This window comes from Micropterus salmoides, unplaced genomic scaffold (assembly GCF_014851395.1).
Source record: "Micropterus salmoides isolate LMB-PRFRI ecotype aquatic unplaced genomic scaffold, ASM1485139v1 Ms_hic_scaffold_1, whole genome shotgun sequence".
Lineage (NCBI taxonomy): Eukaryota > Metazoa > Chordata > Actinopteri > Centrarchiformes > Centrarchidae > Micropterus > Micropterus salmoides.
In genome coordinates this window covers 24,807,419-24,821,682 of record NW_024040040.1, presented here as the reverse complement: position 1 = coordinate 24,821,682, position 14,264 = coordinate 24,807,419, and positions in this window count along the sequence as shown.

Below are 14,264 nucleotides of genomic sequence, written 5' to 3'. Positions count from 1 at the left end.
TGGGGTCGTTTCCCGGGATCATCTATACCGCTGGTTCGTTAGTGCTCCTGGCTGTGGCAATGACAGTCATTTTGGTTGTTAGAACCACCAGAGGCCAAGTCTGAACGACCATCGTTGGCATCTTTACCTGAGGCCAAAAGTGAACGTTTTTCTAGTTTCCTGGGAATTGATGAAAGGACATCCTTATAAGTGGGGGACAAGCGGTGGTGTAGACCCCCTCCTCTGTTCAGCAATGGCTTTTCAACCCGGGTGTAGATGGCTTCCTTGACACCTCTTTCCAACCATCCATCTTCTCTGTCTGAAATGTGCACCTGGTGGTCCTCAAACGAGTGTCCTCTGTCCTTCAGATGTAAGTAGACTGCAGAGTCTTGACCTGAGGAGTTGGTGCTTCTGTGTTGAGCCATGCGTTTGTGTAGTGGTTGTTTGGACCGCATACACTAGATTGCTTTTCTTGTGTTTGGGTGGGCGGTCTTTAGGGTGGACCAGTATCTGCTTAGTGTGTTCTTGGGTTTAAATAACACAGGGATGTGATGTTTGCTGAAAATCCTCCAGAGTTTCTCTGATCCTCCAGACACGTATGGAATCACAATGTTGTTGTGTTTGACCTTCTTTTCCTCATCCCCTGTAGTTTTGTTCTTCCTGGATCTTGTGTCTGTTTTCACAAAGGTCCAAGCCAGAGAGAAGGAACAAATCCACCTGAAGGCGGACCTTTGTGAAAACAGCCACAAGATCTTGGAAGAACAACACTACTGGGGATGAGGAAAAAGAAGGTCAAACGCAACAACATTGAGATTCCATATGTATGGAATATTCATTATTCATTACTATCACTTGCAAATGACAAACTGGACCGACCGAGCACCGACTACAACGGAGCGCATCTTCTCATGCTGTTTCTACAGTCACTCTTGCTGGCTGGCTGCTTACCTGTTCCCGCGATACAGGTCCATCTATCCTTTCAGTCACACCTGACCTCAATCGCCTTAAGCACCTCACATCAATCTTCTCATGCAGTAAAAAACAAATCTATATTCTGATAACACATGTCCAGTGTGTCCTGCATGGGGTACCCAGCAAGGTCCATGTACAGAACTCGGCTGCCAGGGTTTTCACTCACACTAGGCTGTGGCGGCACATCACCCCAATCCTCACTCAGCTTCACTGGCTCCCGGTCAAATTCCGCATCACCTACAAAATCCTCCTCCTCACCTATAAATCCTTCCATGCCAACGCCCCCCAGTACCTAATGGACCTTCTCCACCCTTACACACCCTCACGGAACCTACGGTCCACTGACAAGAGCTTGCTCTCTGTCCCCCACACCAGACTTTTGGGGACAGAGCCTTCAGAGTCACAGCCCCCACCCTCTGGAACTCCATCCCCAAATGCTCCCTCTCTGGACAACTTCAAAAATCTACTAAAAACCACCTCTTTATTATTATACTATATAAAAATACAAGTTGTTGTTATTATTATTATTATTATTATGATTCCATATATGTCTGGGCACTGTTTCAGAAAGCAGGTTCAACAAACTCTGGGTTGACAAACTGAGCTGTCAAACTCAAGAGTTTCTTGTTTCAGAACAGGTGATTAAAATTAGTTCAGTCAACTCTGAGTATGTTGAACCTGCTGGAAGCATGTGCTTGGGGATGAAAAAAAGCCATCATTAATGCATACCATGGCAACGGGTAAATAAAGGCAGAGCTCCATTTTAATCAGGTTGAGCTAGAAATATGAATGCGTGCCAACGGGACCATGATAGGCTCTAAAACGCAGGATCGATACATTAATAATATTTTATACAGCATTGCTCATTCATCATTTACCAGACTGGGATTTCCTTAATGAATGATAAAATGCTGGAATTCTCCTACAGCCCATTACATTCATTTAAATAGGAAGGCTATATATAATAGGCCTAAGCTGTAACCCGACGGGACTAAATGCCGGTGGCAATAACTGAAGATAAAAATATTGAATTGAACAGATTAGACATAGTTTAGGCTACTCAAGGGGGTGGCGATGGAGCAATGGATAAGACTATGCCTTTGGTGTGAGAGACCCGGGTTCAATCCCCCCCTGTGATCCATCCACTATTGTGTCCCTGCAAGACACTTAACCATTAGTTGAACTCTAAATGAATAAATGTAAAAAAAAATTGTACTCATGGACCTGTGATTGTAAAGCCACAGTCCAACTCAGTAGGTTAGCTTATTAATTATTTTTTGTGTGTCTAGTTTCAAACTGTAAACTGTAAAGTTTTAGACGTCTATTTTACATTGATACAATCTTGCTCATTTCATATTTTATGAAATGCTGTCAAAACACATTCAGACTATCAGCAGACTTTTAAACTACATTTATTTGTTTCAGCTGCACCGCAGTCATCCTCACTCAGAAATATTCACATCATATCCAGCTGATAACTACAATAGGAATGTTCTAATCTGTGCGACCACAGTATGAAAGATTACTGTTCATTGATCAGTTTTAAACAGATTCGTTTAAACAGTGATTACTGCAGCACTGTAGTGCACGGTAGGCCTAAGTGGTTTTGTGCAACTGTTGCCAACCTGACAGCTGCCATTTGTCCACAGAGTCACTGTGTTATAAAGGACAGTGTAGTCTATAGATTTTATTCTGTGCTGAGAATAAATCCATGATATCCAAAGATTACTCTTTGTCCATACATCGATGACAGATTCATCATAAAAGCGTCATGTTCAAGATCATGTTTGGGGAAAAAAACTAACAGCCTATCAATGTTTCTAAAGACGTAATTGTAATTAGGTTCCAATATGTGCTTTGATATCGACAGTAGGGATGAAACAATTACCGGTTTAACGGTAAAGCATAGTAAAATTCCCGACGGTTATTATTACCGTACACATTTTAATTACCATGATAACCGGGTACGGTTAACCGTGCTGTTATAATCTCACGGCGCGGATGCACAGAATGCAACGTCGGTTTGTTTGGGTCAATGTAGGAAGACAACGCTGCGGAGATTTTTCAGTCACTATGAAGTCCGGTCATATTTTAGTTTGTATGAGTGCTGAGGGGAAACTTGAAAATAACCTTATAGTGAAGCAGGGAGAGTTAACTTTTAGCTTTAGTTTGTGAAGCTTGATAATGTGTAAGTTAAAATCAAAGGCAACTGGACTTGGTTGAAGATATTATAAGACCTTTTGTCCCTCATCCAAGAGACTTCTTCAGTTCTGACTGACTGGTAGGGAAACGTCTCGGGTTACGTATGTAACCCTGGTTCCCCGAGAAGGGGAACGAGACACTGCGTCGGTTACGACACTATGGGAACGCCTCTAGGCGTAGCAGGTCTGAACGTGAATGAAATCACTCCAATCCTATTGGTCCTATCCTAAAATCTCTTATATTTTGCAATGACCTGCTTTGCAAATCTGGGTGCTCACAGCTTTTGCACATCTCACATTCCTTCTTTGATGCCAAGAAACCTTTCCTGATGTGAGAGGTAAAGTGTCGCATCACAGCACTGGCCTCAGATTTGGTCCATGGTCGCCTGGCAGATGTAAGTTTACCTCTGGTAGCACCTGAAAGCAAATAAAATGACAAAATAGATAAATATTTTTTTAATTTAAGTACCTTGCAGGATACCTTCTTAGGATAAACAAATGCAGTAAATATGACAGTATTGAGATTGAGGAAACTGATGTTAATCTGGATAATATTCACTTGGTGAAAATTAAATTCCAGCTGGACCACAATATTGTGTCCAAAGATACATCTGTCAGCTATAGCTGATGAAGATCTTCAGATGTTTTTATGTTTTTGTTGAAAATGAAAAACGTCCTCCATCCAGTACTTTGCTTTTTTTTCCTCTGCTCTCCCAGTCTGAAGCGAACAAAGAGCTGACCTCCCTGAGTGTCCAGTGGCAATTCCTGACCCTTGACCAGAGTCACTGACACAACAGTCTGACTCGTTCTCAGTGTCTCTGACAGATGAACGCTCTAAGAACAGCCTCCCGACTGCAGGAGAGGGGTTTGAAAGGAGAGAAGGGGAAAAGGGGGAAGAAGGAAGAAATTCTTTTTTAAAGAGTAGCCCTTCAGTTATAACATTTTGGTGCTCATGCTGTTCCCCATCTTCATTGCAATTGTCATAAAAACCTATCAAGAGTGCTGCTGCCATTATTTTGAATGTGAATCCCAAATTAAAATCCAACGTTACCATATCATTGTGTCCAGACATATTGTCATATTGTCTGTCAGCTTCAGTGGATGTACATCCAGATGTGTCCATGTTTTCGTCTGAAAAGTATACAACAGGAAAGCATAGTTTTTACTGAAGGATAGTTATTGTTGTATGATTTGCATTATATCTGTATTATTATTCAAACATCTTTTTGTATGTACTGTATATGACAATATGTACAGAGAAAATTTCCTTATATATAGGCTAGTTAATTCATTTTATTCAATTTGCAATTCAATGCACAAAGAATCCAGTGCACTCCTCTGCCCCAGCACCCAGGACAAACAGGTTTACGATGACTTTCAAAAAGAAATTTTATTTTCAAACACTTAATGCTCTGTTGAAACTGATATTCAAATCATTGTTTTACAATGCTTTGTCTACATAAAATGGTTTACATACCACCTTTAAACCATAGGGTGGTGACAGTGCATAGTTACCAAATGGTATTACAGCGTTGAGTAATGGTTTAGGAGTAATATATTGAAGATATTTATTTATAATTCAGTCTTTGGTAACCACAGGGCTGAAGAGTTAGTAGTTTTAGGAACTGTGACTGAGGTAGAGCAGGTTGCCTGCTAATCAAAGATCTATGGTTCAAATTCCCTGCTCCTCCAATCTGTTGAAGTGTCCTTGATCAAGATACTGAATCCCAAATGCTTGTGATGGCTGTTTTAGGGTGTGGATGTGTATGAATTTCTGTTTTGATAAGCAGTTGGCAATGTATGTATGTCACTAAGCTTTGAGTGATCAGAAGACTAGAAAGGCGCTATTACAGGGTACCCCCCCAGGATTCTCAAAGTTAAATTTAAGACTTTTAAAGACTTTTTAATACCACCTAGGATGAAATTTAATACCAACTTCACTGCCGTTTATTGGAAAATCTATATGAATTTTGAAGCAGTAAAAGCCTGAGGAAATTATTTATGAAGTTACGTGAATTTAATAAAACATTTTATTATAATACATTCATATTTAACACACTATAGTTTTTTGGGGTGTGTTTGGGCTTTAATAAGATAAAATGAATCATGGACGTCACTTTGTGTTTAAAAGTGGTGGGGTTCAGTTTAGGGGTATGACGATACACTTAGCTCACACGCACGATTCACAATATTGGACAAGACAACATTTTAACACTATTTGATGAAATATTCAATGCTAAAATATATAAATGGGGGGTCTGGGGATCCTCCCCTAGAAGATTTTGAGCATTAAACACTTAATTTCCTACATTCTGGAGACAATTTATGTTAGAATTGTCTTTATTTATATAAAGTGATTCAGGTGACAATTAAAACAGAATATAATGCAGTACTCAGCAGCTTGTTTTTGTAGCTTAAGAAACTTTTTTTGGACAATGCATATTTGTTTCTTCTTTTATCTATTTTTTACATTTCTTGTTGCAAACCATTTTTCAAAACATATTTAACAAATGCTTTTAAAAAAAGTGATGGAGACACGTCAAATGACACCTATGAAATTAATGCAATATTTGTGCACTAAGAACTCTTAAGGGGTGAAATCAAAAATACAAAAACATTGTGTGGTATGAGTTGTTGCAATTAGTTACACCTTGGCTAGAAAAGGTAATGTAATATAATATGCCAATTGCTTCAGTGATTATTCATTCTATTCTGTATTTGCATCTAAAGGCTGCTTGAAATATAGTAGCCTATTATATAGTATTGGCTTGAAAGCAACAGGGACAAGGAGTTGGGCTCCGGTTTGTTTTTTCCTCGTCCAGGTGATCGGCACATCGGGTGATGTAAGTTTAATGTGTGTTAGTTGGATGTTTCCATTCACATAACGTTACACTACAACAGCGGCGCAACACCGACACACAGACACGGTCCTCGTCGTTATGCACAACTGTCTCTCCGTTGCTGTTGTAACGACCAGCAACCTGCACTGGGTCTTCCAGTTCCGCAGTTTCATTATCGCTCGCCATAGTGTGACTGGCTCGCACTTCGATCCGCTTGTTGCGCTAACCTCTGCGCCACTGCCCTCAGCCTCGTCCGCCAACTTGTCCGTATCTCTGGCCTAATGATCTTCAGACACTTGCCCATTCTGAGGCGACGAGCTAGCGTTAGCTTGTTAGTAGCACGTCAAAGACGTTTTGCTTTCTTTCCTAACAACTGACTGACTCGCACCAGAGCTGGATGCCAGAGCTCGTGCACCGCGAACACTCAACAGTCCAGAGCGTAAAGCTAAAAACTGACGTAAACGGTAACGTTACCTGTACTGCCGTATCACATCAGAGTCACACCAAACTGAGTAAATTGTAAAGTCACACACACAAAAAGTATTTATTTGTGACGTTACGGCATTTATTTAATCCTACGAAAATACAAGAAAAAATTTAAGACCTTGGTAAACGAAATTTAATACTTTGTAAATTAAATGTAATACTTTTAAGGCCTTATTTTTAGAATATGAAATTTAAGACTTTTTAATACTTTTCAGAGCCCGCGGGTACCCTGTTTTAAGTGGAAAACTATTGTGAGTATATACTGCTTCAAAGGCAGTTACAAAATCCCTGTTACATTCATGTTCTTGCTGAAGTAAATTAAATGTTTCAGTACTACATACATACAAGCTACTTACTTGGTACTTACCACAGGGAACTCCAGATTCCCGTGCTGTATCAAAAGCAATGGTTTCTTCATCTTCACTTTCATCCTTGTCATCATCATCTGTGAAATCTGGACGAACAATTCAAAAGTTTAATTTTTAGTTTTAGTTTAAACACAACAAATTATAAGCTTTTGCATTCCTCATTATGGCAGGATTCTGCTTATCAGGTGGTAAAGTTCTACCATACAGTAGTAGTAAAAATAATAATAAAAAAAAGTAAATCAATTTGTAACCTGGAAATGTACTTAATTTGTGAAATAACATACTTTCCATAAATGCAAGGACTAGGGTTAGGGGTCAACTTACCGTGATCATAAAGTGTGTCTTATTAAAATGGTAAATGCACTGGTATTTCTTTCACAGACATTATCTTCAATTGAGAAATGAAGTTGTGGTACACTATATGGCCAACAGTCTGGAGACATCTGACAATCACATCTAATATGAGCTTGCTGGACATCCCAGTCCAAAACCATGGGCATTAACATAGAGATGCACCATAACAATCTTCAGGAAAGGCTTTTAAAACATTTTAGCTTGTCTGTGGGACTTTAGGGACAAGAAGGCAGGTTCAATAGGGTTGAGTTCTGTTCAGGCCACTCGAGTTCCTCCACCCAATCTTATATCGTATAACCATGTTTTCATGTTGAATACACAAAACAAAAGCACTCAGTTGTCTAAAGTATCTCTGTATCCCGCAACAATAAGATTATCCTTTACTTGAACTAAGGGGCCTATACCAAACCCTGAAAAACAATCCCATATCTTTATCCCTCCTCCATCAACTCAATAATTAGTTGGAGTACTTTTTGGCCATATAGTGTATGCCAAGTGGAAAATATGTAAATTGTCAGTATTTTTCAACCTGGACCCTATTTTACCATGTTTTTCCCCCCCAGTTAAGTTAAGTCACTAATGTGGACAACAGTTTTTGAAATCAGTCCACAGGCTGCAGCCACTTACACTAATAATTCAATCAAACTTGCCAAAAAAATGTTAAGATTAGTCATAGTGTACTAAACATTTCTATTTATTGGTAAAATGTTTAGCAAGGAAAGCCACCTGTTTGTTCCCTGTTTCTCCTCTGTGGTTTGCGCTTCTCTGTTTAGACCCAGAATTGCAGTGCAATTTTGTGTGCCTGCTGATTAAGAATGTGTCTGAAATGCATTTTAACAGTTTAGATATTGTGTAGACAAGGTGTTAATCGAATAGCATAATAAATGTAATATGTAATATAATATGTATATATATGTAAAATGTAATAATACATTTTTTGCTCTATAGCATATTATGGAAAGCACAAAGTCTGACCCCAGGCGTAAAAACTGAATTGGTGCTTTTTACTGGATTTACAATGTAGCACAGTTAAATGCGTCCACTCGCACTAAATCCTCCAGCAAGTGTCTGGCTCCCTGTGTATCCTGGCTTTCCTAGCGCTGACATTGTGAACTACATGCTGGTTCTGTCCTTCCCGTACCACTAACCCGAGTTTGTTAGGGCGAAGAAGTCGTGTGTGTTTGGCAGCAGCGAAACAGAATTGCAATCCTTGGGCAATTGCAACGTCTTTGTAAATAGTAAATGGACTGCATTTTCTGGGCCTTTCTAGGTATTTAATTTTTATTCAGTTAGAAACTCCTGGACTTATGGTGTGAAAGTGTGTAAATAATGTCAATTGTGTGTCTTTCACCTGATGAGAAATCTCATCACATTTTAATCTCGTCACGTCCCTATTAATTACTATGAAACTACAAAATTCTAATTGGAATTAGTAATTTTCAATAAAACTCAAGTGATGAAAAAGGTCTGCAAAATATAACCCATAAAGACACTGTTAAAGTGCATACCATACTAGCTGTCTACAGAAGAAAAATAAACAAAATATAATATGACAATAAAAACTATAACCACCTTCAATTTCATCAAGAGATTGTCCTTGAAGCTCATGTAACTTTCCCTTTTCAAGTGCAAGAAGCAACTTGGAGATCTTTGCACTTTGTATGGTGGGCTCAGACAGCCGGTAGAATTGTCTATGCACTGTTATATCATGTCCCAAGAAATCAGCAAGCTGATCTATTTCATTGTTCTTTAAGTTTAAGATTTGGGAAGGGGTTGCTATTTCTTTGCGCAATTGAGTAGATCGTAAATAATCAGGCTTCTTCGCACCACATTCATCAGCAAACCTTCTGAGACTTTGATGTCCTCAGTAGTAAGTCAGACACTTTGGTACAGCAAATAAGTACTCGTTTTTGTCTGGCACGCCACATTCCCTTCTCTTCTCAATCATCAGATTGAGTGCCATCACCATTTCAGGTGTTAGTAGCACTGCTACCTTTCTCTCCCTTTTTCCTCTCAGTTCAACTCGCTGAAAATAGCTGCAAAGCTTCTGTTCATATTCTGACAGCCCCATTGCTTCATGGGTTTGAGCAAACTCGTTCCAAAAAATTCCTCAGTTTCATCTTTGAGACCTCACCAACACGTCTTCTGTTGAAGAGGACTATGGAATAGTTCTGCGCTGTTGCATCCTCCTTCAGTGCTGCGGTTGCTGAGTCTGCATGTTTGTCAAGATACTTGTGAAGTTTTGTGATGTCCTCAGTGAGTGGTAGTTTGGTTGGTTTGTTATATTTCAAATCACTAATGGTGCTCAAGGCAGTGTGTGATATGTATTCTGACCACTTTGACCAATAAAGCTTCTGAGGATTTAATTAGGTCCTCATCTCCAGCCATGAGAGCATGGCAATGAATAATGTCACTCACTTTTAACAGGGAGTGTCCGATTTTCAATGCAAGGCTTGCATTGCATTGCAGGGACACACACATGCAAGACGGGATGACCCAGGTACTAATTTGGATTACCCCGTTTGAAAAGAGAGTAAACCAAATGCTTTCCACCTGTGTTCAAACATGTATTTAGGCTACACAAACACTCCACTCACTTAACGAGGCTGGTGATGAGGTAAAAGAAATAGCCTGTGACTTGTTGTAAATGACAATAAAATTTGGCTCAATAAGGAAACAAACATGTGATAACAATACAGTGGGGGAAATAAGTATTTGACCCCTTGCTGATTTTGCAGGTTTGCCCACTTACAAAGAATGCAACAATCTACAATTTTAATCATATGTACATTCTAACAGTGAAAGACAGAATCCCAAAGAAAATTCCAGAAAATCACATCATATGAATTTATAAAAATTGATAACCATCTGATGAGGAAAAACAAGTATATGACCCCCTACCAAACAGCAAGTATTCTGGCTCCTACAAGCCAGTTAGTCTTTCTTTAAGACACAGCCCCAATCCCAACCAATTATCTACATCAAATACACCTGCCTCACCTCGTTACCTGTATAAAAGACACCTGTCAACACCCAAACAACCAGCATCCAACATCACCACCATGGGCAAGACCAAAGAGCTTTCTACGGACATCAGGGACAAGATTGTTGATCTGCACAAGGCTGGGATGGGCTACAAGAGAATCGGAAAGCAACTTGGAGAGAAAAGATCAACTGTCGGTGCAGTTATCAGGAAATGGAAGAAGCACCACACCACCGCCAACCTCCCTCGGTCTGGGCCTCCACACAAGATCTCGCCTTGTGGGGTGTCCCTGATCATGCGAACGGTGAGGAATCATCCCAAAACCACAAGGGGGAACTGATGAATCAACTGAAGGCAGCTGGGACCACAGTTACAAAAGAAACGGTTGGTAACACACTACGCCGTCATGGATTGAAATCCTGCAGCGCACGCAAGGTCCCCCTGCTCAAGAAGAAACATGTAAAGGCCCGCATGAAGTTCGCCATTCACCACCTGGACGACTCAGAAGAGGCCTGGAAGAAGGTGATGTGGTCAGATGAGACCAAAATAGAACTTTTTGGCCTCAACTCAACTCGTCGTGTTTGGAGGGCAAAGAACACCGAGTACAACCCAAAGAACACCATCCCCACTGTCAAGCATGGTGGTGGCAACATCATGCTTTGGGGGTGCTTTTCAGCCAAGGGGACGGGACAACTCCATCGTATTGAGGGGAGGATGGACGGGGCCATGTATCGTGGAATTCTGGACCAACATCTCCTTCCCTCAGTGAGAGAGCTGAAGATGGGTCGAGGATGGGTGTTTCAGCACGACAACGACCCTAAGCACACCGCCAAAGCAACAAAAGAGTGGTTGAAGAAGAAGCACATCAAGGTTCTGGAGTGGCCTAGCCAGTCTCCAGACCTGAATCCAATTGAAAATCTTTGGAGGGAGCTTAAAATTCGAGTTGCCAGGCGACAACCTCGGAACCTGAATGATTTGGAGGCTGTCTGCAGGGAGGAGTGGGCCAACATCCCTGCCGAAATGTGCACAAACCTTGTCACCAACTATAAAAACCGTTTGACATCTGTGCTGGCCAATAATGGCTTTTCTACAAAATATTAACATGCTGTTTGTCCAGGGGGTCAAATACTTGTTTTTCCTCATCAGATGGTTATCAATTTTAATAAATTCATATGATGTGATTTTCTGGAATTTTCTTTGTGATTCTGTCTTTCACTGTTAGAATGTACATATGATTAAAATTATAGATCGTTGCATTCTTTGTAAGTGGGCAAACCTGCAAAATCAGCAAGGGGTCAAATACTTATTTCCCCCACTGTATATGAGTATTTGCTCGACTGACGCATTGAAAACGGCATCAATTTAAATGTAATTTGTCCTCCTGTTCACCTTATTTATGAGAATAAATTTCAATACATGCAAGTATTAATTACTATGATTCCTGATTAAACTGTCCAAACATATTTGAGGTGTTCTTTTGCAGAAACGGATATCTCTTGGATATCGCTTGTGTTTTTATCCTCAATCATGGTTCTTTTTGTGCGCCGCAAATTATCTTAAATTATGTTTTTTTTATTGCGCACTTGTCTGATTATTTAATAATGAATTACATTTATATAGCGCTTTATCATAGATACTCAAAGCACTTCACAGTGAAGTGGGGGGACTCACCTCAACCACCACCAATGTGTAGCACCCAACTGGGTGATGCACAGCAGCCATTTTAGCCCCAGAACGCTCACTACACCTCAGCTTGAGGCAGAGAGGGAGGGAAACATTGAGTCAATTACTAAGGTGGATGATTAGATGGCCAGATGGTGAAAGCCAGGTTGGGAATTTTTGCCATGACACTGGGGAACCCCCTACTCTTTGCGACAAGTGCCATGGGATTTTTAATGACCACAGTGAGTCAGGACCTCGGTTTAACGTCTCATCCGAAGGACAGCATCTCCAACAGCACAGCGTCCCCATCACTGCACTGGGGCATTGGGATCTTATTATTAGGACCAGAGGTAAGACTGCCCCCTACTTAGAAAGGCTTTAAGCCTATACTACTCAGAGGTAATATTTCGATTTATTTTACACAGTATTCACGTATTCATTTCAGTTTCATCCTTCTGCCATGTGAGTTGCCGTTTCTCGCTTCTCTTTATGTGCGTACGCATGGTCAGAGTTTACTTACAGGACCGTCAAGTTTGTTTTTTATAGATCACATCCTTTGCTTGGGAAGTGGCGTACGCATGTTTCCAGCCCTGTTTTGTACGTACGCACGGTTTATAAATGAGACCCCAGAGGTGCAGGCTAGGTGTGTGTGAGTATGGGGAGAAAAGCATAGAGCAGATTCAAGTAAATAAACACTAAACTAAGGTGGAAATGAACTACAATAATCTACTATTAATACAATATCCTACAATATACACCGCTAACGAGCCCACCCCCCACCGGTCTCCGCCGCAGGCACAGTTTTAATGAGAGCTCAACAGTCCGCGGTGTGTCGCGGCTCTGCCTCTCGGATCTGTGACACGAGACCGTGGACTTCTGTGTTGCGATTTCGGTCTCGGTTTCAAAACCGTCACAGCCCTACTGTGCACATTTACATAACTTCATTGATTATTAAAATCTCCCGCTAAAACAATTGGTCAGGATGTTTAGTTATTCATCTTCTGTAATCTTCTACACATCTAAAGGTCTCACAAACAGTCCAGGTTCATACAGTGAAACAGTTTGGAGTAAAGCAGCCGTCCTTCTGATCTATCCATCAGAACATTTAAACTATTTCAGAAGCTAAAACTTGAATTCTGTTTTCTATAGATTTATTCTCTGTCCTGTCATCTCACATTTATAACTATAGTTTTTTTGTTTTGCTGCTTGAATGCCCCACGATATGGAAATGTTTAAAATGACTGACAGTAGCCTTTAAACATTAAAGCAAACTGTTAAAGAAAACACTCATACATCAGTAAAACACAATATAAAGAAACCAGTGTAGGGAAGCCAGTACTAACGGAAGGGGTTCCAGTTTAGGTTTAGGAAAATATAATACTTACCCATTGCTTTGTCTTTTGTCTTAAAGCAGTATGTATGCCATACAGTGGTGCAACTGTTTAGTTCTGTATTTATTTCTGACTGTTTCAGGATTGGTCCTCCATAGCGGGGTGGGAGAGTTATCAAGCACGTAAAGTTTGGTTCAGATGTGAGCATGTACACTGAAGCTACAACAACTTCCTGTGTCATGGCGAAGACTTGATCTTTGACGCCACGCCACGGACACGCCCATTGACGAAAACTCGCAAATAGCACAACTTTTCATCTTCAATGCCTTTAGAAGGCACAGCAGAAATTTGAAGTCGGTCGGACTAAATAATATATATATATATTATATATATAATATATATTATATATATATATATATATATAATCCGAGCAATTTCAATAGGGACCTCGCACGGTCGTGCTCGGGCCCTAAAAATAATCCGAGCAAATTCAATAGGGACCTCGCACGGTCGTGCTCGGCCCTAAATATCACATGGTCATAAGTATTCAGACCCTTTGCTGTGACACATATTCTCAGGTGCTGTCTATTTCTTCTGATCATCCTTGAGATGGTTCTACACCTTCATTTGAGTCCAGCTGTGTTTGATTATACTGATTGGACTTGATTAGGAAAGCCACACACCTGTCTATATAAGACCTTACAGCTCCAGTGCATGTCAGAGCAAATGAGAATCATGAGGTCAAAGGAACTGCCTGAAGAGCTCAGAGACAGAATTGTGGCAAGGTACAGATCTGGCCAAGGTTACAAAAAATTTCTGCTGCACTTAAGGTTCCTAAGAGCACAGTGGCCTCCATAATCCTCAAATGGAACGTTTGGGACGACCAGAACCCTTCCTAGAGCTTGCCGTCCGGCCAAACTGAGCTATCGGGGGAGAAGAGCCCTGGTGAGAAGGTAAAGAAGAAACCCAAAGGTCACTGTGGCTGAGCGCCAGAGATGCAGTCGGGAGATGGGAGAAAGTTGTAGTAAGTCAACCATCACTGCAGCAATCCACCAGTCGGGGCTTTATGGCAGAGTGGCCCGACGGAA